Source organism: Callithrix jacchus, chromosome 6, assembly GCF_049354715.1.
Source record: "Callithrix jacchus isolate 240 chromosome 6, calJac240_pri, whole genome shotgun sequence".
In the NCBI taxonomy this organism is placed as follows: Eukaryota; Metazoa; Chordata; class Mammalia; order Primates; family Cebidae; genus Callithrix; species Callithrix jacchus.
The window spans coordinates 6,402,343-6,428,808 of record NC_133507.1 but is presented as its reverse complement, the minus strand read 5'-3'; the positions used below and the strand labels follow the sequence as shown (position 1 = coordinate 6,428,808).

The 26,466-nt window shown below is 43.2% G+C and overlaps 1 protein-coding gene across 3 annotated transcripts in view; it reads right to left on the bottom strand.

Annotated features, from left to right (window-relative positions):
* The window catches only part of OTUD7A (OTU deubiquitinase 7A), a 308,219-nt gene that overhangs the window by 157,568 nt on the left and 124,185 nt on the right, over nucleotides 1–26,466 (bottom strand). The window contains exons 2-3 of one of the 3 annotated variants that reach the window (XM_017973141.4): nucleotides 22,453–22,514; nucleotides 4,735–4,855 (exon numbers count right to left, since the gene is read on the bottom strand). The exons of 1 other annotated variant lie outside the window; for it this stretch is intronic. The gene's annotated coding sequence lies outside the window, so the exon portion shown is untranslated. The remainder of the gene's footprint in view (nucleotides 1–4,734; nucleotides 4,856–22,452; nucleotides 22,515–26,466) is intronic. One more of the 3 variants, XM_035303601.3, reaches the window with a different exon arrangement.

The following is a 26,466-nucleotide window of genomic DNA, read 5'->3' as shown; positions in this document are numbered from 1 at the left end:
CCTTATCAATGGCTAAGGATGCACTCACAGTTGCAGAGAATGGGAACTCAGATGGAGGATAAAGAAAGGAAGATTAATAAAGAATAGGAAAAGGGGAATAGAGGAGAAAAAGAGAGATAAGAGAAGCAGGGAAAGATGAAAGACAGCTGCACTAAGCACATATCCAAGTTCAATCAACACTATACATTTTGTGGATGCTGTATCAGTGACCTATTGCTGTGAAATAATGACTCCCAAATTTATGAACTTAAACCAACAATTATATTCATAATCTCACCATTTCTGTGAGGCAGGAATCAGAGTGCAGTTTAGCTCAAGGTCTCTCACAAGGCTTCAACCAAAATGTGAGTTGAGCCTGTAGTCTCATCTGAAGACTCAAATGAGGAAGCATTTGCTTCCAGGCTTGCTCATGTGATTGTTTGCAGAATTGTTTTTGATGGCTATTAAACTAAGAACCTCAGTTCCTTGCCATGTGGGCCTTTCCATAGGTGAGATCATAAAATCAGAGTTGTTTCATCAGAGCAACCTCATAGAAGAGTCAGAGAGAGCCTGAGCAAGACAGAAGTTACCATGTTTCCAAGGTCTTGGAAATGACACCTGTCACTTCTGCTGTACTTGTTTATTAACAGCAAGTCACTATGTCCAACCCACACCCAAGGGCAGGGGACAGCATAAGGATGTGATGTCAGGAGGCAGGAATGGTTGGGAGCTGTGTAAGAAGCTCCTACACAGGCCCTTGCAGTGTCTACACCAGAGTTCAAGTGCATTGTGTAGGCGAAAATGCGGTACCTTCACACTGTGCTACGTGACCACTCTCAACTTGTCAGTCACCATATTTTAGCTGATTGTTATGGAAACACTGAGTCTAAACTTGAAAAAGGGAAAAATGATTTCTGGAATCTGTGATATTCTTCTAGAATGCTAATAAGTCTGACTGATCTCATTCTGAAGCTCTTGAGCAGTGTCACAAATGTTTATCTAATCATTCACAATTGGTTAAAGAGGGTTTATAGTCCTGTGAAGTTAGCACGCAGAGTTGATAGCTTATGACTTTTACTGCCTAGTAAACAAGCTAACTCCAAATTTGGCATTTTAAAAAATTGCTTTGTAGAGTTTTGCCTTAACTTAGCATCTCTTTTCTTCATTTTTTTCCCAATTGACTTTATAAATCCCAGTCACCAAATGCTTGTGGAGGCAGATTATTTGTCTTTTTGCTGGTTCCCTTCTTAATGAATTAAATAAAGCTTTGGAACAGGGTAACAGATGATTTTGCCTGAGAATCAAACTTTTGCATGCTCTGGGAGTAAGCACGAGGTACACAGGGAATTCGGCAAAGCGCTGACCACGGATGCTAATAGACACTGGGCTCCTGGCTTTATCCTGACTGGCTGACCCACCTGCACACACTTATGGGGCACAACGTCTGTGTGGATAGTAAACCCCAGGAGATTTAAGAACTGCCCTGAGGGAGTGTGCTCAAGCCTTTTGTAAATTTATACTTATGCCATCTCATGGATCTGTGTCTCTGTCCACGGCTCAGCATCAGGGCTTGGAAGAGGAAGCCCCAAAACCAAGTTCTGAGATGAGAGTTTCCTGGCTGGTGATGCTGAGGATAAGGGAGCACATACTGCCAGGCTGCTGCTGTGCAGGAGGGAACAGGAAGAGAGGGAGACACAGGGAGGGCCTACCCAGGGCTGTGGAGGAGGAGGGGGTTTTTCTCCCTAGTGTGGCTGAGCCCCTACAAGCCTCCTGGGAGTGGGCCTCTCTGCAGGGGCTTTGCCTTGGCTTCCAGCCACCTCCATTTGGTTCTCCAGAACCCAGGCCAGGAGCATGGAGCTCACTCAAGACCAGATAGCTCAGGTTTCCAAGTGAACATACATTCCACAGGATACGCTTTGGGAAAGAAAAAAGGTAGCCCTGATATTTCCATCCACACACTCAAGTGCAACTCAGTGATTTCCTTGGTGCTGAGGCAGAACCAGAGGTCTGATTTTCCCCTGCACTTCATTTGTCCCATAACCTTTGTGTTTGCTCCTGGGAAAACAGAAAAGCCATGGTCTCATCCCCAAGGAGCAGATCCAGGGGATGAGGAGACAAGCAAGGATTCTTGGCATGTGAAGGAAAAAAGAGGGGTGGCAAGGCTTCAGGGAAGCCTGGGGCTGTAGCCTACCAGAAGCGTCCTCTAGTCCTGGCAAACCCAGGCTGGCTGGGTTGATATCACCCAAGAAGGCAGGGGACCCCACAGGACCATCCCCTCAAGCTCAGTCTGACAAGAGGCCGACAGAAAGCATACCATCTGGATGCAGGATGCATAGCAGTCTTCTCTGTGAGCACCAGCTCTCATCTGCTTTTAAGAGTTGTGGGGAAGAAAACGAAGCAAGTAACCTTTTCCGAGGAAGTACTTTTAAGATATTAACATGTTTTCCAACAGCAGTATTTCTGAAGACTCAGTCTAATTCACATTCATGTGCAGCTTCTAAAACAACCTATATTTTCACAAACGATTTTCTTGGTAAAAATTTTCAAAACATTCTCAAGGAAGATGTGTTCTGTGGCAATGGGATGCCGATAAAACTAAAGGGACTTGATCTAAAAAGAAAAAAAACCACACACATGCACACACACACACACACATACACACACACATATACACATATATACACAAAAATACACACACATATACACACATACACACACATATACACACATACACACATGCACACACATACACACATATACACACATACACACATATATACACACATACATACACACATACACATACACACATATACACACATACACACACATACACACATATACACATATGCACACACATACACACATACAGATACACACACACACTTTTCAAATAACAAGTCTGACTGGTTACTGGTGACTGAAAGGCAAACCTGACGGAGACCAGGGCGCTGCAGGCCTACTGAGGGGAGGCAGTTACGGGTGACCGAGAGGGTAAGGAGGAAGCAGACGGAGGAGTGCGTATAGGGGCAGTGTTTGCTGATGAATCCTTCCTGGCGTGGTGGTTTCATTCTCTATGCAACCTTTTAACTACAGGGACACAGAGCATGGGGCCTCTGTGCTGTCATTCAGATTTATTAGCATTTTTGCTAAAGGTCATATAAAAGATCTCAGGAATAAAAGCAGTGTCCCGTGGCTCTTGCCTGTCTTTCCTGTGTCTGCTAATAATTAACAGCTATTGCTTGGCAAGGCCAGCCACAGGCTCCACCCTCTGCCATGTGCCTCCTGCGATGGTCACACCCAGTCTCATAATTGTAATCCTAAGGACACTGGAGGTTTGTGAGGAGAAATGTCTGCTCGCGGTCACCCGGTTGGTGTGACAGGGATGAGATGCACACCTAGATGCTTATCTGGATGGTGTAACTCCAGCGTCCTCCTCTTGACCACCTCAGTATATGCTCCCTTGTGTGAGGACCTCACAACCACAGAAAATGTGAAACACGAAGGACTATGTGACAAAGAAAGTCTGAGGTCCCAAACAACTAATAGGTTAAAAATCATAATACAACAATCAAAGGATGCTAAGAGCCCTGGATGGAAATTAGCCAGGGCAAAGAACACTCACAGGGCTTCAGACTTTGCTCCGTTGCTTACTGGTGAAAGCCAAAGAATGTAAAAAGTAACTTTATAAAGGGAGCTCTTGCAGAAACGACCTTATCCCAGTGAACAAACTTACCATCATGTGCCATGGGGTGCCCACTGATGGGCTGGAAAGAGAAATGGAGGAAATGTCTATCTAAACCTAAGTAGGAGGAAACAATCAGGCAAGTCCAGCACTCCACAAAACAACTGGCTCAGACTCTTCAGAGACATCAACATCACAGAAGAGAAAAATGAAAGCGGGGCTTTGGTTTAGATAAAAAGAGACATAACTGAATTCAGTGAGTGATGCTTAATTGAACACCAGACAGGGGAAGACAGCTATGATGACTATTTGGGGTCAACGAGGGGTATCTGGATAAGGACAACATATTTGGATAATACCACTTTATCAATATTAAGTTTCACTGTGGTAACGGTGCTATACTTTTGTAGAAGGCAGCCAAAGCATGTCATGATGTCAGCAACTTACTCTCAAATGATTCAGACGAAAAGAATCAAACACACACAAACATATGTTTATCATCTGTGAGTGTCTGTTTTTGTACTCTGGGTGAAGAATCAGGGGTGTTCACTGTTCTATTCCTTCAAATTTTCTGCAGAATTAAAGCTTATAAAATAAAAAGTAGGTAAAAAGATATACAAAAATATTTGTCTCAAGAGTCATAAAGCAAAAGAATGGCTTTGCTATCAGCCAGATTAGAATTGTATTTTTGGATAAGAGGAAACAGTAATAATAAAAATAATGAGTGTGTTAAGATAATGGGACTATTTTTTTCTTTTGCTTATAATATTTTAAAAATCAATAATGGTTGCAACAGATGACAGATTTTGCACTGGTATAAATTAAGTCACTTGTCAATCACTACAGTTGTTTTCTTCCTTTTAAGGATAATGCCTATTATTCCAATCTCAAATTGGAATCCAGTATGAAATACATTTCATGATTCTTTCTCAGTTTACTTTACACTTTACCTGGGCTTTAGATCTGATTTCCAGGGAAGCCACAGAACCACTACCAGCTCTGTTGTCAGAGACAGTGACTGCACCTGCCCCTCTGTCCTGCCACTGAGACCCCACGAACACAGGACTTACTTTTCAGACACCTGATTCGGAGGCGTGTGGCAGTCAGGCATGCAGGCCAAGGCTGCATCGTCGCTGCTGGAAATGGCCCATTGTTGCCCAGTAGAAGGTGATACCACAGTGCCTGAGAACTCTGGAAAAGACAATGAGAATCAAAGAGAATGTTCACACTTCGTGGAAAGTGAGAATTAACAATTTAAGTTTTAGGAATGAATGTCTTATATTTTAAAAATTAAATATTAGTATTTCAAATTTTAAAAGGATTTTAAATATTTAACATGCATCTGAAATTGGCTGGTGAATCCTGCACCCCTGAATCCCACTCCCAACACATGATCCCACCCTTTGATTTTTACATGAATGTCCCATCAGGAGACAGATGAGGATCAAAATGGGAAAAGTCTCATCGGTGCAGACTTAACAGATGTGAGGGTGGGCTCAGAGGCCCTAGAAGCTGATGTGCCAGGGGAGTGGACTATGCTTCTCTGGGGGCCTCAAGAACTGAACTCTGACTTCTGAGATTCTGGGAGAGAAGTTCTGGGGGTGTGATCTGTCGGGAACCTCAAAGTGAGGGGGCGGTTCGTATTCCACACGGTGGAACCAGGTGCACCCCATCTGAACTGGGCATCCCCCAGGTCAGCAGATGCTGTACATTTTTATCTTTTTGGTGATTTATTTTATCTAATACCTTATGAGTAAAATTTAATTTTTGCTCAGTTTGAGTATCTGTCTTTTAATCAGGGAACTTAACCCATTCTTCTCCTTTGGCAGTGTACGGGAGCAGGAGGGGGTGATTGGTATATTTGGCCCTTTTGCCGTTATCTTATTTCACCTTTTTTACTTCTCAAGTTTCCTCATTTACTGGCTTTAACTGACTTGATTGTTCTTAGTTTTTCTCTAATGTTTTAGAAATTACACGTCTTATTTTTCTTCTAGTGTTTCTTTACATTGATAGCATGCATATGCATGTTTATTTTTTCTATCTAAACTGAGTATTAAATAACATATACAACCCCTAATTTCCACGTAGGATAAAGCCCTCAGTTCAATCTAATTCCAATCTCTTCCTTGGCTACCTGCTATATTTTGTTGAAATCATTTAAAATGTTGATTCAAAACTGCTTTCAATTTTTGTGTTTCTAATTTCTTGGGAATCATAATTCTTAACAACTGCTTTAAGCTTCATTGCTATATTATTACTTATAACATGACTGTGTTTTAGTGTTTGCTAGTTGATCATGAATAATCTGCATACATCTCATTGCTCCTTTATTAATTTTTAATTTTACTAGAAGGCTTGAGTAGTTCTTTCAAAATGATTTTGTAGGAAATAAAGTTACTGAGTTCTTGAACAGAAATAGGAAAATACCAGATGCAAAAGAATAGAATCAATAGCCAAGACAATCTTGAAAAAGAAGAACAAAGTTGGAGGTCTCACACATCCTGATTTCAAACGTACTATGAATTTATGGTAATCAAAGCGTGTGGTGTGACCATAAAGACACAGTAATAGTTCAGGGAGACCAGAAATAAATCCTCCGATATATGGTTAAATCATTTTCCACAAGGGTGCCACATATGGCCTCGCAAAAATGGCCAGTGGTTTTCCACAAGACACTCCATATGGAAAGGACAATCTTTTCAATAAATGGTGCTGGGAAAACAGCATATCCACATGCAAAATAATGAAGTTAGACTCTTACCTAATGTTGCATGCAAAAATTAACTAAAAATGGATCAAAGGCCTAAATGTAAGAGTTAAACATATAAAACTCATAGAGGAAAATACTGGGAAAAGCTTAATGACACTGGATTGGACAGTTATTTCTTGGGTATGACACCAACAAAAGAACAGGCAACCAAAAAAAAGAGATAAATTGGACCTCATCAAAATTAAAAGGTACTAACAACAAAGTGAAAAGGCAACCAACGGAATGACAGAAAATATTTGCAAGTCATATATTTGATAAGGGACTAACATCATAACATATACAGAACCACTGCAACTCAACAAGAAGAAGATAACCTGAAAAATGGAAAGACATCCCATGCTCATGGATTAGAATAATTAATATTGTTAAAATATCTATATTAACCAAAGTGCTCTACAGATTCAATGCAGTTCCTGTCAAAATACCAATGACATTCTTCACAGAAATAGAAAAAAACCCCTGAAATTCATATAAAACCACAAGAGACCTTGAATAGCTAAAGTGATCCTTGGCAAAAAGAACAAAGCTAAAGGCATCACACTACCTAATTTCAAATAATACTACCAATTTATAGTAACCAAAAGAGGATGGTACTGGCATAAAAACAGACACATCAATCAATGGAACAGAACAGAGAACCTGCAAATAAAACCATACACTTACAGCCAACTCAGCTTCAACAAAGGTGGCAAGAACACACAGTGTGGAAAGGACAGTCTCTTTAATAAACAATGCTGGGAAAACTGAATATCCACATGCAGCAGAATGAAAGTAGATCCTCATCTTTCATTACATAATGAAATCAACTCAAAATGGATTAAAGACTTAAATTTAAGACCTAAATTATGAAACTACCCAAAGAAAACATCGGGGAAACACCTCAGGACATCGGTTTGGGCAAATATTTTTTTCATAAGACCTCAAAAAGGCAACAATAGACAAATGGGACTATATCAAGGTAAAAAGCTTCTGCACAGCAAGGGAAACAATTCACTTAGTGAACAGACAACCTACAGAAAGGGAGAAAGTATCAGCAAACTTCTGTCTGACAAGGGATTAATAACCAGATTATGTAAGGAGCTCAAACAACTCAATAGCAAAAAAACAAATGATCTGATTAGAATATCGGCCAATGACCTGAATAGAGTTTCTCAAAAGAAGACAGACGAACAGGCAACAGGCATATAAAAAAAAACTCAGTATCACTAATCACCAGGGAAGTGCAAATTAAAACCACAGTGAGATATCATCTCACTCTAGTTAGAATGGCTATTATAAAAAAGACAAAAAAAAAAAAAGATGCTGATGAGGATGTGGAGAAAGGGGAATGTAAATTAGAAATACCATTATGGAAAACAATATGGAAGTTCCTCAGAAAACTAAAAATAGAAAGACCACAAATTCAGGAATCCCACTGCTGAGTATACATTCAAAAGAAAGGAAATCAGGCCAGTGGGGAGGCTCATGCCTTAATCCCAGCACTTCGGGAGACTGAGGTGGGTGGATCACAAGGTCAGGAGTTCGACAACAGCCTGGCGAAGATGGTGAAACCCTGTCTCTATTAAAAATACAAAAATTAGTCCAGTGCACTGGCGGGTGCCTGTAATTCCAGCTACTTGGGAGGCTGAGGCAGGAGAATCACTTGAACTTGGGAGGCGGAGGTTGCAGTGAGCAGAGGTCGTGCCACTGCACTCTAGACTGGGAGACAGAGCAAGACTCTGTCTAAGAAAGAAAGGAAATCAATATATTGAAGAGATGTCTCACTCCCATGTTTGTTGTAGCACTGTCTGCAATAGCCGAAATAGGGATCAACCTGAATGGAAGAATGAATGAAGTGTGGAATCCATGCACAACGGAATATTACTCAACCATAAAAAGAATGGAATCTTGTCATCTGCAGCATCATGGATGGAACTGGATGTCATTATGTTAAGTAAAATAAGTCAGGCACAAAGACAAATATTGCATGTTCTTACTCAAATGTGGGAGCAAAAAAAGTGGGTCTCACAGAGGTAGAGAGTAGAATAGTGTTTAGCAGAGGCTGGGAAGGCAGGCGGGGAGGAAGAGAAGTTGACTAATGGGTACCAACGTGCAGTTGGGTAGAAGAAACACATTCTTGTATTTGATAACGTAGCAGGAAAATTATAGTTAACAATAAACTATTTCCTGTGTCCCTTTGTTTGTTCACATTTTTTCCCTCAGGAATTTTCAAAATTCCTGTTCTCTCCTGGCTCCACTCAAGACCCAGCTGAAATGCATGTTTGTCACGAAGCTTACTTAAGAACAGCCTTTGATCCTGGGGCCCTGACTCCCAGTGTCTCTCACACTGGACATGGTCCCCTGCCCACCTTTGGGGTGTTCGCAGATGTGCAGCTCCCTGGCTGAAAGAACGAAGGATGCCCCCCAACTAATGACCCTGAAAACTTGAATTGGGACAGACACCATTTCTGCTTCATCTCTTGGTGGGTGGCTTTATCTCTTAGTCTTCCTAAAAGCTTCAAGAGAAGAGTGAGTTCCTAGGAAATGGGCTTGAATTCACACAGAAATCACTCGGTCTGTCTCTCAGGAAGGTGGAGGAGACACGCCAGGCCAGGCGTTCATCTCTGTCTCAGCCTGCTGTAAGCGGTTTTGTTTATGGTTCTCTAACGGAATAAAAACTTACAGCATGTCCTGGCCAAATTTTCAGGAAATTTAAATTCAGGAGAAGTCTGTAACAACTTCTGGAAATAAATAGGAGAGTCTCTCCCTCTCTCTCTTTTTGTACTGTAAGACACTGTAAGTCCGAAATATGTCCGTAATTAATTACATAAAGACGTGGGAGGCTGAAGTGCTTCTCCAAATGCCAATACCTCTAGAGGGAAATGCAAGAAAACAGCCATTGGGAAAAACGAGTTCAGATCCACAACAAAACAAAAGGGAGGGGTGAGGCGACTGGCTAAAGTAAGGGCAGGATGAACACTTCCTGAACACTTTAATCCTGGGGAAAACTGGGTTCTAAAATAAAATAGGCATTTTAGACCTGTATTCCAGCTCTGAAAGGCAGAATGGGGCTGGATTGGATGTGATGATGCCGGGAAGACACACCCTTGTCAAGTGGGCCCAGGGAGCGTGCTAATGCTCTGGACACACCGTGTGCCTGGGGAGCTCTGGGTGAGGGCACAGACCCAGACCTGTAAGGTGCACATGAAAACACAAAAGGGTGTTCTAGCTGAATCCTCTCCACACGCCCCCTTGGAGTCGCTGAAGGCCAGTACACGGGAAACCCGTCGGCGGAGCTTCCCCAGGTCTGGGATCAGTACCAGCCATGTCCCCTTCCTCTGTGGTCTAAGAAGCCACCATGACTGCTTTGTCTCTGCATCACCACGGGACTTGGGCTGGTCCAAGGGTCCAGGTGAAGATGAAAAGGGACCTCTGAAGATGCTCCAGGGACCTGAAGGTGCTCACTGCTGTAAGCTGACACTATTGTAAAGTCAAAATACAAGGCACTGAGAGGGGCTCAAGATGAAGGCAGGACCACAGGACCAGAGATGCTCCAGGACTGACTGCTGGGAAACAGCAGGTGTAAATGAGCAGCAACCACTGAGCAGAGTGCCAAGTGATGCTGGTGGCCCCAGAGTGGAGCCTCAGAAGCCAGGACACTGCCCACACAGAGCCAGCGGAGGGGGCCAGCCCAGTGCAGGTGTGTGATGGGCCAACAGGCACCGGTGGCATGTTCTCCTCTCTCAGGCTACCTGGATTCAGGGCTCCTGCTGCTCTCTTTGTCCCCCACTTCTACCTAGGTTTTGCTGTCTTCTTTCATTAGGTTCTCCCTCTCCCTGTCATAACGCCCCTCCACCCTTCACAAGCCCAGATCCCCTCAAGGCCCACTTCTCCCAGGAAACTTTTTTTCATCATTCAACCAGAAAACTTTCTGGTAATACCAGTTTACTTTATTATTACCTACTCTCTCAGCAAGTTTCAAGAATTTTTAAGGCCATATTGTCACAATAGTTAACATGTTATAATAGTTACCATACATCTCTTGAACTTCTTTCTCCTGCACAACTAAAATTTGTATCCTTTGACCAACATCTCCCCAACCTACCCCACGACCCCCAGCACCTGGCCAACACCACTCTGCTCTCTGCTTCTGTGCGTTCACCTTTTTACAGATTCCACACATAAGTGCCTGGCTTATTTCATTTAACATGATGCCCTCCAGGTTCATTGTTGCCAGAAGTGACGGGATTTTGTTACTTTTTTTGTTTTTGAGATGGAGTTTCGCTCTTTTCATCCAGGCTGGAGTGCAATGGCACGATCTCGGCTCACCGCAACCTCCGCCTCCTGGGTTCAGGCAATTCTCCTGCCTCAGCCTCCTGAGTAGCTGGGATTACAGGCACGCACCACCATGTCCAGCTAATTTTTTGTATTTTTAGTAGAGATGGGGTTTCACCATGTTGACCAGGATGGTCTCAATCTTTTGACCACGTGATCCACCCGCCTCGGCCTCCCAAAGGGCTGGGATTACAGGCGTGAGCCACCGCGCCCAGCCACATTTTCTTTATCCATTCTTCTTTTGAGGAACACAGGTTGATTCCATGTCTTGGCTATAGTGAACAGTGCTGAGGTGAGCATGAGAGTGCAGGTATCTCTCTGACATACCGACTCCATCTCCTTTGACTATATGCCAGCAGTGGGATTGCTGGATCACATGGTAGTTCTATTTTTAATTTTTTGAGGAACCGCCATACTTTTTCTGTAATGGCTGCACTAATTTACATTCCCACCAACAATGCACTAGTGTTATCTTTTCTCCACCCTCTCCCCAACATGCACCTCTTCTCCTGTTGATAATAGTCATCCAAAGTTCTGAGGTGACTGACAAGTCACTGTAGTCAGCCAGCAAAACTTTATTTAGTTAGTTATTTGCATAAAATCCAGATCCTGCACAAACCAGCAACACTTTAATGAGCATTTACTGTGCTAGGCGTTGCAGGTCACAAGGCAGAAATCAAGTTGAGTGGTTTTGCCATCAAGAGCCCTCTAATCTCCTGTAACAGGAGACAGACCTGGAGGCCAACACTGGCAGCCAGCCCATTCCTTGGTGAATGCCTGAGGTGCAGACAGCAGCCCCATTCCAGGGAAGGCCAAGACTTGTCCTATCATCTGCCTCTGGGGACAGGGAACTCTTCAGAGAGAAGGAGACACTTGGCTTGAACCTTAAACTCTAAATAAGAATTCCCAGAAGGGTAAGGAGGGCAGAGGCTCCTGGTGTTTGCTGAGGCCCTATTCTGTACCAGGCTTTCACCAGGCAGGTGTTTCTGACTTCTCTCAGGTAATTCTCTCACATACACTGAAGTAAGGTGTGCTCAGGCACCCGTCCTTCTACTGCCCCATGGAGAATTCTCTGCAGAGCGAACCTCCAGTGCAGACATGGGTGGGGGGTGGGTGGCCTGCACATGAGGGAGTCCCCTGTGCAGGAGGCTGGTGAAGGATTTGGTGTAGCTGCGGGTGTGACAGGGCACAGGGTTGGCGGGGGACACAGGAGTTGGGGGTGGACAGGTAGATTGGGCTGTCCCTGCAGCACCATTACAGAGAGCTCTTCTGCACAGAGTGCCAGCAGCTGGTACACGGAGGCCAGCAAGGGCTCAGGCCAGAAGCACGTTTTGAGTGTGCCTGCTGGCAGAATGCTGAGGACTGCCAGTCTGGCAAGTCACAGGCAGCACCCAAATGTGCTGAAAGGAGAGGGTCTCTGCAGCTCTCCAGCACTTCCCTCTGGTCTGAAATCTTGGCACCTTCCCTGCACTAGGGCAGAATCTGGGCCCCTCGCCGTTTCACCATCTGGATGAGGCCCGTGCGCCTCTGCACCAGGGCCCACTGTCCTCCATGGACTGTGCCTGCTCCACTTGCTCCCACGCCCGTCTGCATCCTTCACGGACATATTCCACATCCTCCGCTCCAGCCCAGTGTGGGAGCCAGCCCTTCAGTTCCACACAGACCTCAAAGGGCCTGTGCCCCAGTGCTCAGAGGCAGCAAGAGAAACTATTGTTGGAGTAAACCAGCAACCAACAGAATGGGAAAAATTTTTTTGCAATCTACTCATCTGACAAAGGACTAATAAGCAGAATCTACAAAGAACTTATACAAATTTACAAGAAAAAAAAAAAAACACTATCAGAAAGTGGGCAAAAGACGTGACCAGACTTCTCAAAAGAAGACATTTATGCACCCAACAAACACATGAAAAAAAGCTCATTATCGCTGGGCATTAGAGAAATGCAAATCAAAACCACATTGACATACCATCTCATGCCAGTTAGAATGGTGATCATTAAAAAATCAGAAGACAACAGATGCTGGAGAGGATGTGGAGAAACAGGAACACTTTTACATTGTGGGTGGGAGTGTAAATTAGCCCAACCATTGTGGAAGACAGTGTGGCGATCCCTCAATGATCTAGAACCGGAACTACTATGTGACCCAGCAATCCCATTATATAGGGTATAATACTGGGATTATACAACATTCAGTTATAAAGACACATGCACACAGATGTTGCGGCACTGTTTACAATAGCAAAGAGTTGGAACCAACCCAAATGCTCATCAAGGATAGACTGGATAAAGAAAATGTGGCATGTATGCCCTATGGAATACTATGCAGCCATAAAAAGGATCAGTTCACATCCTTTGCAGGGACATGGTTGAAGCTGGAAACCATCGTTCTCAGCAAACTGACACAAGAACAGAAAACCAAACACCACATGTTCTCACTTGTAAGTGGGTGTTGAACAAGAGACTACACAGACACAGCGAGGGGGAACATCACACACTGGGGCCTGTCAGGGGGTAGGGGGGCTGGAGGAGGGATGGCAGGGGTTGGGGGGATAGGGGAGGGATAACATTAGGAGAAATACCTAATGTAGATGATAGGGGGATGGATATAGTAAACCACCATGTCACACATGTATACCTATGTAACAAACCTGCATGATCTGCCCATGTACCCTAGAACTTAAAGTATAATAAAAATATAACAAAAATTCTCAAAACTCAACAGTTAAATCACTTAGAAAATTGGCAAAAAACATGGAGAGACATTCTACTTAGGAGAATGTATATATGACAAATAAGCACATAAAAATGTGCAGCATCCTTAGCCACCAAGGAAATGCAAATTAAAACACAATGAGTTATCAGTACACATCTATCAGAACAGCAAAAATAAAAATCAGTGACAACACCAACAGCTGACAAGGACGCAGAGAAATGGATCACTCACATGCTGCTTGTAGGAACGAAAATAACAGAGCCACTCTGTAAAGCCATTTCTCATAAAACTAAACGTAAAACTACCATGCAACCCAGCAACTGGACTCTGGGCACTTATCCCAGAGAAATGGAGTCTTATGCCCACCCAGATACTTGCACAGGGATGCCCACAGCAGCTTTCTTCATAACAACCTGGAACTATAAAGAATTCAGAACCTTCTAGGGGTGAATGACTGGACAAAGTGCGGAATGTCCATACCGTGAGATGCTACTCAATAAGGAAAAGGAACGAATGCTTGACCACAACAACTTGGAGGAATATCCAGGGAAGTATTCCAAGCAAAAAAAAAAAATTCCCAAAGCACATATGATTCCATTTATATAACATTCTTAAAATACAAAATTATAGAAATGGAGAGAGATTAATGGTTGCCAGAGGTTAAGGATGAGGTTGGGTAAGTGATTGTGGGTATAAAGAGCAGCACTGGGGATCCGTGTGGGATGGAAATGTCCTATGTATTGAGTACATCAATGTTAATGTCCTGGTTGTGATATTGGACCACAGTTTTGCACGATGCTGCCATGGGAAGAAAATGGGTAAAGGGGACACGGAACTCTGTATTATTTCTTACAACTGCATATAAATATACAATTGTTTCAAAATAAAATGTTTAATTAAAAAACATACTTTGCCCACTCCTGGAGACTCTTTACAGTTCTTCCTTACATAGTGAATTTTCCTTAAGTATCGTATTAGGGCACTATTGTCACTGAAGACTTTGAGGCACCTATTTTCTATCTTGCCGAGTCTCTGCCTAGCTTCATTGGGCTTTCACATTCTGACCCTTGCCGACCCATTTCTCACCATTTTTGAAATATACCTATTTGAGTTACATAAGTTCTGAATTTTTGTTACAGCTACTCATAGCAGTTTAATCTTGACAAATCATGGACTCTGTCAATTTTTGTTTCCTCATCCACTTCCCTGCTGTTCACAATGCTGCCACTTTAATCAAACGTACTCCAAAAATTTAGATGTACAATGTCCCCAGTGTTCCCCCTTAAAAACCTTATCCAGAAAGAAAATGAAGTCAGACCCTAGGCCGACTTCTAGCCAAGGCCGCTGCAAGCTGATGGTGCACACGATGCACTCTTTTCTTCTGGAAATCTGTCCCAGAATACTGTGTAACATGGACGTGACCACCGTCATTTGCAGAAGCACACTTCTATTCTTCCTCTTGGAACTCCCAAACAGTGTTTATTTTATGAAAATTCTCAGGGTGTGATCAAGGCCAAGCCTCCTGGATAGTTGTGGATGTTTTACAGTACTTGGGCCGCCATCTGCAATCAGCGCTTGGTCCCTGAGGTATCTCTGTTCCCTCTATCTTCTATTTGTCCATGTACATGGTATAAGGAAAGGACTCATTAATTTTCTTCCCAATTTATACAAAATGATGCTAATAACTCATTAAACATTGTTTCCCACTGGATTCTATGTATGAGCACAAGGTCTCGTTTGCCATGTAGCATCCACTTCTCTTATCCTGAGAGTTGCTACCACGGTATGCCATGCGTTTTGCATGTCAGATTCTATTCAAGATATTATGGAATGTGTTTTCCACTTTTGAAATATAATTTCAAAGAATTCTGACTTGTGTTTAAAAATGGTAAGTGCTAAGTAAATGATAGCACATGTATACACTGGAATGTAGAGAGATACTGAAATTATGTTTTTGAAGTTTTATATTCCTTGGGAAAACACTTAGGAGGTGAAAAAAATCAAGAGAAAACCATATATATTAAAAAACCTCAAGAACGTAAAACTGCTATGTAAAAGACTAAAAGAAAAGATGCTAAACTGTTATCATGTAGCCATATCTGCTACTCTATTATTTCTTTATCATTCTGGAATTCCTGCCTTATTAAAGAAGACCTCTCTAAATTGAGATTCTATGGATCACATTCTACTCTTTTTCTTACTATTTATATAACTGCATTTTTTTAGGTTTCAAACCCATCTGGAATTTATCCATGTGCATGCCTTAGTGTTGGCATCCAATTCTATCCCCTTCCAACATCATTGATTACAACAAGATATGTATTAACTATGTCATCTTTTCCAAGTGAGTTTAAACACATCTATACTTTGATCCGTTTGCAAAAATCTTTTCTTTCAGTGATTTCATTTTTTTCCATTTCTGGCACCAATACTGTATTCTTTTGATGAGTGTAGCTATGTGATACTTTTATAGATGACACAAGACACCTTTTACTATTCTTGAAGAATTTCTTGCAGACATTGCTGGACACCTTGGGCTCAGTTAAGACAAAAACCTACAGCACTGACCAAAATTGCATTACAAACACACGGTAATTTCAAAATCATTGCCGTCTTCAAATTCAGTTTCCCCATCCAGGAGTACAGTATAATTCTCCATTTATCTATATTTTTAAGTCCTTTAATAAAAGTCATACTTCTGATACTTCTTGCTTTTGGTGTGCATTCATATGGCAAAATATAATAGATTCAAAGTAAAAAAGAGATTGGGAGACATTTCCAACCCATCTGTCTAAAAGTTAGACTTCCTTATATATAAAGAGCTTGCACAATTGAGAATTAAGAGGAAGACCAGCCTTAGGAGACAATGGGTAGGAGCCATTCCTGTAAAAGGGGCGCTGGGGACGGCTGATAGACTGTGAAAGCATGCACCACCTGCCCCTCACAAGCAGCCAAGCAAATGGGAGAGGAAACTTTTGTTTTTTAATCTAATGAGACTGTCAAACTTCAAAAGACTTTCTAACATCCAGAGGCGGTAAAGATGTGGGGAAACAACACTTTGTACATTCGTGGTAAGAGCATCAATTGAAAAAAAGATGAATCGGTGGATTTTAAATGTTAAATTGCACATGCCCTTTGAATCGCACTCTTAGGATTTTATTCCACACATATTAAGAGTTCCAATAAAGAAAAATATATATGTAGGAGGCTTTCCCCTCTCAGCATTATTTGGAGTGGCAAAAGTCAGACCACCATCCGCAGGGGAGAGGTGGGAGAACTCTGGACACAGCTGCACTGTATTGTAATGAGCGCACACTTTTTCACTGTTACGTCTTTCTTCCTAAGAAAGCCTCTCTAAGGCTGATTTATATTCAGAATCAAAGAAGCCACTGATCAGCCCTGACCCTTAGTGCTGACTTTTCCTAACCTCCTTAGCAAGAACACCCTCTAGAAATCCAGGTTTACTGGAGGAAGAGGAAGCAAGTAAACAATTTTCTAAATTCTAAGAGCTCCAGTAGCATTTCAAGGGCCTTTTGAGGGAGACCCAGATAGAGAATTTTACTATGTGTCAGGAACAGGGGGACTTCAAGACTTGATGACTAAGAAATGGAAAGCCCCACTTCAAGAGATTCTGGCAGGGAGGAAGTTGGGGAAGGAGGCAGTGGCCTGTGCTGTTTCTGGGCCAAAGGCCCTGGTGGAGAGGAATGTCAGAGAAGATGAGAAAGTGACAGCGGTGGAGGGGCAGATTACACTCTGCTCCTCTTTGGGATTGTGGGAGGAGACTAGACAGATTCCGAGTGGAATGTCACAGCATACTAAAAGACTTGCAGAAGAGAGTGGGAGAGAGAACATAGGTCACTCCCAGGTGTTGCCCAGGAAGAGCTGAGTGCACTCCTGCAGAGGGCTGAGCAGGCCAGACCTCCCAACTATACCTGCTGGAGCTAAGATGCTATGGCCTCGGACCACAGGATGAATCCCCAAGGCTCAGAGCTGGAAAAGCAGGACTGGCAGACTCAGAAGCAGAGAGGGCTGAGGGCCCTGGGGGCATGAGCACTCACAGGAAAGGGCATGAGTTCTGTGAGATGCAGACGTCCACAAAGGCGCCAGCAGGGCCCCACAGCTGTGGACAAACCCAGCATCATTCTCTGGACACCAGCCTGCACACTGGTGGGACACCTGGGAACTGCACAGCGACAGTGACGAGATCCCCAGATACACTTGTAGCTCTCGTGTCCTTATTAAAGTGCCCCCTCAACTGCAAGAGTGTTAAAGTTGCACAATAGACGATGTGGCCAGGACACTGGGGGAGACAGGGGGTCCTGAGGGACCGGGCATTCATCAAAGAGGATCTACAGCCACAGTGCATGGACGACACTGATGGAAAGGCTGAGGGTGGGAAGAGACACACAGAACACAGAGCACAGGAGGACGTCAGTCAGAGAAGAAAGCTCCATTTGCTTTGCAGATCTGTGTATGCTGGTTCTCTATGCAGGCCTGCTGCCCATGAGAGAGGACTGTGCGGCTGCCTTCAAAAATGTTTGTGTGTGTATAGGCAAATATGTGTGTGTGTGTGTGTGTGTGTGTGTGTATATGCAAATATGTGTGTGTGTATATATGCAAATATGTGTGTATGTGTGTGTGTATGTGTGTATATATGCAAATATGTGTGTGTGTGTATATATGTGTGTGTATATATGCAAATATGTGTGTGTGTGTGTGTATATATGCAAATATGTGTGTGTATGTGTGTGTGTATATATACAAATATGTGTGTGTATATGTGTGTGTGTATATATGCAAATGTGTGTGTGTGTGTGTATGTGTGTGTGTGTGCATGTATCTGGGAATATTCCCATGGTTTACTGTTAACTAAAGAAAACAGGCCGGGCGCGGTGGCTCAAGCCTGTAATCCCAGCACTTTGGGAGGCCGAGGCGGGTGGATCACGAGGTCAAGAGATCGAGACCATCCTGGTCAACATGGTGAAACCCCGTCTCTACTAAAAATTACAAAAAATTAGCTGGGCATGGTGGCGCGTGCCTGTAATCCCAGCTACTCAGGAGGCTGAGGCAGGAGAATTGCCTGAACCCAGGGGGTTGCGGTGAGCCGAGATTGCGCCATTGCACTCCAGCCTGGGTAACAAGAGCGAAACTCCGTCTCAAAAAAAAAAAAAAAAAAAAAGAAAACAAGTTGCAGAGGAATATATAGTCTAAGTCCTTTTGTTAAGACAAAACAAATAAAACAAAACAAAACCCTATAAACAGTCATGTTTGTGTCAGTACAGAAAAAGTTATGGAAGTGTAAGCTGCATCCTGGGAGACAGAACAGAACGGGAGAAAGAATACGAAATACGGAGTCACTGGTCACCGTGAGTGTGCACTGACTTAGTAACAGAAATAAGGAATAAAATCGTATCAGTCTCAGCCTTTGAGTGATAGGATTCTAATAACTGTTATTTTCATCTTTGTTTCTTATGTGTTTTCTGAACTTTCCCTAATAGACATCTGTCGTTTTTGTAGTCAGAAAAACATAGATATTAATTGAACACAAAGGCACTGAAGCCTTCAACTCCATTTGCTATTTATCTCAGAAAGGGTTTCTTTCTAGTGAGGCCACAATCAATTCAGCTGAATGAGCATGAACTGAAATGCACACCCGCATGTGGGCCTCAGGTAAGTGTTCCGAGAGACAGGCACCTACTACGGGGCCACCAGGACATGAATTTCACCCACCTGCACTGCCATGGGAATATGTGCTGGAAAAGTTCTCAAGACAGCCAGAGTGGCCTCCAGCCCTACATGGTGGTGCAGCGGGTGACAGCCAGACCTCGAGGCAGGGGGCACTGGAGGGAGACTTGGGAGAGCAAGGCCAACAGCTGGGCAGTAAGAAAGAAACAGAAGAATGTGTATTCTGCTGCTGCCAGGTGGAATGATCTGTGAATGTCTGTTAGGTCCACTTGGCTTGCACTGCTGTTCACACCCATGTTTCCTTTTTGATTTTCTGCCTGGAAGATCTACCTGTTATCAAAAGTGGAATACTGAAATCTGCTATTACTGTATTGCTGTTTCTCCCTTCGCTGTCCATGGAAGCAGTCCCTGCGAATTCCTACAGCTTTACCTCCTGCAGTAGATCAGCGTCGGGGCTCCCAGGCCCGAAATTTGGGGTTGGGGGGGTCTTTCTTTCTAACTGTCCAGCTACTGGCCTTGTCTTCCCAGGTATTGCCATGGCAGTGCAGCTGGGGGAAATTCAAGTCCTGCTGGCCCCATGGTGGGTGCCTGTCTTTCAAAACACTTACCTGAGGGGCACAGACAGGCGTGCATTTTGGTTCATGTTCATCCAGCTGAATTGATTGTGACCTGACTAGAAAAAACAAAAAACAAAAACCCTTTCTGTGATAAACAGCAAATAGAGTTGAAGTCTTCAGTGCCTTTGTGTTCATTTAATATCTATGCTTTTCTGGTTACAAAAATGACAGATGTCTATTAGAGAAAGTTCAGAAAACACACAAGGAACAAAGATGAAAATAACAGTTATTAGAATCCTATCACTCAAAGGCTGTGACCAATCACATTTTATTTCTTACTTCTCTTACAAAAACAGTGCACACTCACAGTGACCAGTGACTCTGTATCTGTCATAGTCTTTCCCAGTTCTGTTCTGTCTCCCAGGGGGCAGTTTACACTTTCATAACTGGAAGCCCACATAAAACATGCTTTCCCTCCTTTCTTTCTCCCTCTCTTTTGCTTTACCTCACTTCATATCACCACTCTCCATAATTCTGCAAGCTTTGCTTGCTATAAATCATCTTGAAGACACCTGACTCTCCGGCAGGATTACATTCCAAATTGTACAATGATATCCACAATACCTACAGAGTTTTGGAAAGTGGACGAATAAAAACCAGGAATGACAAAAGGCATCACCTCCCTAACATCTCTTAGAGCAAGCTACTTGACAAAACTCCACTGCTTTTAAGTTAGAGAGTTGATTCCATGTTTTATACTGAGATTCAAAGAACATGTGAACAGAATGCATATGTGAGATGTGTGGTGTGGTGGCACATGCCTGTAGTCCCAGCTATTCGGGAGGCTGAAGCAGGAGAATCACTGAAACCCAGGAGGCAGAGGTTGCAGTGAACCAAGATCACACCACTACACTCTCGCCAGGGCAAGAGAGAGAGACTATTTCTCAAAAACAACAAGCAAGCAAAAAAAAATCCAAACAGGTAAAGTGGATACATTAATAACTTCTCTGCACTAGAAAACACCCCGGAGAAGGTGAAAAGCAAGTAACACAGAGAAAAAAATATCATTGCAATCCACAGACTCAGTAAAGGACTGGTACCCTGAACACACACGGAAGTTAATAAGAAATAGAGAGTCGATCCAATAGAAAAATGGAAATATATTTGTACATGCACAAGATGACATCTGAATGGCCAAGAATCAATGAAAAGTTGCTCAACCTTATTAGTCATCAGTGAAATTAAATTAAAATTAAAATTAGATGCCCACCAGAATGTCTAAAATTACAAAAACTGAAAATACCGAGTGTTGGCAAAGTTGTGAAGCAGCCAGGGCCCTCCCACGGAGCTGGTGCGAGTGTAATTGGTAAGGCAACTTTGAAAACCTGCTTGGCAGAATCTACCAAAGCTCATCCTACACATGCCCTGCAAGCCAGTACTTTCAGCACTCAGCACCTACACAACCAAAATGTGTTCACCTGTACACCAAAAGACATGGGAAGTATCACCATGGCAGCACTGCACTTACAGCTGAGAACTAGAAGCAGCCCAAATGATAACCAGTGGGTCAACTGGACAATTGGAATATATGGAGAAACTGGAGTATACCCACATGCAGACAAATAGTACACGAATAGCACAGTATGAGCTAATGAACTGGTGGTACACACAGCAAACATATTATTTCACTCCATTCATCACATTGAGTTTAAAAGTAAGCAAAACTGCAGGTGAGAGGTCAGGAGAAGGGAAAGACTGAATAGAAGAAAAAGAATAGGGAGAAGGATCAAGGGGGCAGATGCCTGCAGCTAATGTTCTAGGTTTTGAGCTGAGCAGTGACTATTTAATACAAAGGCATATTTAAATTTTTTATAATTCATGAAGTTGTACATTTGACATGCATTTTTCTGTATGTACATTATTCTTCAATAGAAACAATGAGCAGCAAAAATCTATGGGCCATACAACAGCCCTTATGCAAAGCTAATACATAAGCTTGTGAAGAACTTCTCAAACTTCTGTCAGCCCACATTTTTGAAAAACAGCATTACTGGCATTCAGCTGGACATTTGGTGGTGTGCTACTGATCAGTTCCTTTAGCTGAAGTATTTTTGCTCCATCAGCAAACCAGTCTGCCCCTTTCTCCAATTCCTTCTCAACATAAGGATCTTCAAAAGATGTAAATTGGCCTGGGGTGGCGGCTCACATCTGCAATTCCAGCACTTTGGGAGGCCGAGGCAGGTGGATCACCCGAGATCAGGAGTTTCAGACCAACCTGGCCAACTTGGTGAAACTCTGCCTCTACTAAAAATACAAAATAAGCCGCGTGTGGTGGTATGCACTTGTAGTCCCAGCTATTCATCCATTTCTTTTTCTAACACAAACATATGCATTTTTCTTTATTAAGAATCATCATCTGTTTAATAATTACCTCCTACTGTAATTAGTAGTGTGAGGTTCAAGTTGTTCCACTGCTCATCAAACAATCCTCATCACTGTTTGGCCACTTGCTTTCTCCTGAGGTTCTAGTTCTGCAAACACACCATGCTTCTCTGCAGCTCTTCTTATGGCACCGCCCAAGTATCGGCTGGATCATTCCTAGCACTTGTTAAACAGCCCACTTAGAAAGCTTCCCCAGCTTCTCGTGTTCCCATCCCAAATCTTGCTGCTACATGACTCCATCGTTATCATGGACTGTGCACTGTGCTTGTTTGTTTAGGCTTATAAGCAATTGGTCTGTGACTTACATTTCTTTACTATCCCTGTAGGGCACCTCCCTGGTCCACACGAGGAACTCAATACAGGTATGCTGAATAAGTGAATAGGAAAAAAAATCGTGTAAATAAATTTTTATATATTTATATACGATACAATACATATGTATTATATGCAATACTGATTAATATATTAACATATTGATTAATTATACAGTATTATATATACATTATTTAAATAATGGAATTTGTATTAACATCTCTATTCTGTGTTTTCTTTTTGAGAAAGAGTCTCCCTATGTCACCAGGTTGGAGTGCAGTGGCATGATCTCAGCTCACTGCAACCTCCACCTCCTGGGTTCAAGTGATTCTCCTGCCTCAGCCTCCCAAGTAGCTGGGACTACAGGCATGTGCCACCATGCCCGGCTAATGTTTTGTATTTTTAGTAGAGGTGGGGTTTCACCATGTTAGCCAGGATGGTCTTGATCTCCTCACCTCGTGGTCTGCCCACCTTCTAAAAGGAGATTATCTTGTTGAGATGCATTAGCATTCAAAGATGGAGGAGCAAACGACATATGAGTGGGCACAGCCTCCACAGAGAGCAACTGGGCAGCAGGGAGCTATGATATACAGTCAGAGGTAGCTAATATATGAAGTCAGCTACCTCTGACTGTATATAACCTACTGTTCTACAGGGTTCTATTAGATAGAGTCTCATCGCTTGGTTGTTGGGATCTATATCTTTGCCAATTTTTTCCCATTGTTTTACATTATTGAGAAATGAATTATTAGTTCACATTCCTGAAAGTTGTGGCATTATGTTTGATTTCTTTTTTTTTTTGAGATGGAGTTTCGCTGTTGTTACCCAGACTGGAGTGCAATGGCGCGATCTCGGCTCACCACAACGTCCGCCTTCCGGGTTCAAGCAGTTCTCCTGCCTCAGCCTCCCGAGTAGCTGGGACTACAGGCACGCACCACCATGCCCAGCTAATTTTTGTATTTTTAGTAGAGACGGGGTTTCACCTTGTTGACCAGGATGGTCTCGATTTCTTGACCTCATGATCCACCGACCTCGGCCTCCCAGAGTGCTGGGATTATAGGTGTGAGCCACCGCACCTGGCCTATGTTTGATTTTTACTTAAGAGACAGAATCTTATTCTCTTGCCCAGGATGGAGTGTGGTGGTGCAACCGTAACTCCCTACAGCCTTGAACGCCTGCGCTCAAGCGATCCTCCTGCCTGTCCCCCAAAGTGCTGGGATCACAGGCATGTACCACCAATGCTCACCCATGGCATTATGTTTGAAATCCCGCCTTCATTGTTGGCTCCAACATAATCCCTGACTTTCTCAAGAACCGGGACATGCAATGCACATCTGAAAGTAAACATGCCAAAACTCTGCTGCAGAGAAGCTGATGTCTCCTTGCAGATCACTCTCCTGTGATCGTCTACATCTGATCAGGGCAACCTCAAGCTTCCATTTGTTCAGACCAAAGACACAGGAGTCAACTTTAACATTTTTGACACTTGCATCTGGCTGATCAACAAGTCCTGTTGGGTTCTAAACACAATTTGAAGAGAGAGCCCTCTTGTCACTGTTCCCCTGCCACCCTCCTCACCCAAGCACCAACATTCCTCCCTCGAGGTACTGTAGCTGCCTCCTCACCAGTGTCCCCGCCCTGCTAGGCTGACTTCGGGTTTTCAAACACCAGCCATGATGATCTTGTTAAATCGGAACTGGGTCAAGTCCCTCTGCCCAGGCCTCCCCAGTGATGCCGCATCTTACTCAGAAGAAAAGCCAAGTCCTATCACGTTTTACAATGCTCTGAATGATGTGGTACGCTGTTCCCATCTACTTCTTCCCCTCCCCTCACACTGGCCACACCTCCTCTGGCTGTACCCTGAAAGTGTCCGCTCACCCCACTGACCATACACACACCAGCCTCAGGCCTTACCCATCCCCCGCCAAAGATGGCTCATGTCCCCTTCCTCAAGCTTCCTGGTGCTTCAGTATATACGACACATGTATATTATGTTTGTTGTCCATTTTCCCCGTTAAAAGGTAATTTCCGGGCCAGGCGCGGTGGCTCATGCCTGTAATCCCAGCACTTTGGGAGACCAAGGCGGGTGGATCACGAGGTCAAGAGATCGAGACCATCCTGGTCAACATGGTGAAACCCCGCCTCTACTAAAAATATAAAAAATTAGCTGGGCACGGTGGCGCGTGCCTGTAATCCCAGCTACTCAGGAGGCTGAGGCAGGAGAATTGCCTGAACCCAGGAGGCGGAGGTTACGGTGAGCCGAGATCCCACCATTGCACTCCAGCCTGGGTAAGGAGAGCGAAACTCCGTCTCAAAAAAAACAAAGCACATACTTTAAAAAGTAATTTAAATAGAAATGCAAGACGTTCTACATTTTAAAGGGTGTTTCTACTGTCTTATCTAGATTTTCTAGTTACAGAAGAAGTTCTCAGGATGCCTAGTGTACTACAATGTCAGAAACCTATAGTGTATTTTCCATAGGAAAGGAAAAACGGATACACTAGGCTCTGTATCCTTAAGTCAGTTTGAAAAACTGTGAACATATTGCTCATCCTTAATCAAAGAAAATCCAACAGCATCATGTTATAGATAATCACACACTTCATTGTTTTTTTCCCCTCTAACCTTAAACACTAATACATTTTGTATTGAGAGATTAATTAGGAAATTCAGCTGCTCTCTGAAAAGGCTTAATAAAAATGTAAACTGTAATATAATGGTGAATTAATTGAAACACTCCAAAATAGAGAAAGAATCGTGGAAGGGTTTAAAATTGCTCACAAGACTAACAGGGAGCCCGGCGACTTGATCATATTGTATAGACTGTTCATGTAGCTTCCATCTGTGCCACATCCAATCAAGTTGTCATTTAGTCATGTGCAGATAGATAGTGACATTTCTTTCAGTCAATGGTCTGCATATACTATGGTGTTCCTACCAGATTATAATGGAAAATTCTCATCACCTAGTGACAACATAGCTGTTGGTAACATCATGCCACAGCAACATTTCTAAAAATAAATTTAGTGTAGCCCAAGTGCATAGTGTTTATAAAGTCTATGGCAGTGTAATGTCCTACCCTTTTCCGCCAATCATCACTCACTCACTGACTCACCCAGACCAACTCCCAATCCTGGAAGCGCCATTCATGGTAAGTGCCCTAGACAGGTGTACCATTTTTGTCTTTTATGCTGTATTTTCACTATACCTTTTCTATGTTTAGATACACACATACTCACCATTGTGTTACAGTTGCCTGTAGTATTCAGTACAGCCACGTCCTGTACAGGTTTGTAGCTTAGGAGCAACCGGCTATATATCCTGTCGCCTAGGCGTGTAGAAGTTTATGCCATTGAGGTTTGCATAAGCACGCTCTGTGACGTTCACACAATGACAAAATCACCTCAACGTATTTCTCAGCACGTATCCCTATGGATACGCAGCACATGACTGTAGCTCTGTGTAATCAGTGTGTATGCTGCATGCACACATGTATGCGTGTATCTACATATCTGTATGTGCAGTGTGTGTAGGCATGCATTACATGCATGCTTATTGCTTTTGAGGTCATCAAGGTGCGGTATTACAGCACAGAGCAGCAGATGGTTTACACCTTGGGGAGCAGGCATTAGAACAGTAGCATGAGGTTTCCGTGAAGGCAACGGTGATGCTGCTTCAAATGTCCACCCTGCAAACACATGGAGCCTGTGGGCCACCACCTGTCTCCTGTGCAAAGTAGGTGGCTTAGGTGACTGATCTCCACCTGGCGGATGCTGCCCTTCCTTCGTCAGTGCAGGCTGTGTGCTCTCCTCCCTTCCAGCAGTCTTCAGCCACAGTTAGCCTTTTAGAGCATTTTTAAAAAGTGAGTTGAAAATCAAGTTAAAAAAATAAAAACAAAAAACCAAAGTCCTATCACTCATTTCCTCCTCCATCATTTGTGAAAGACATTAAGAACTTTGTCTAATAGAAAATAATGTAACGATTTCTAAATCAATATGATCAATAGT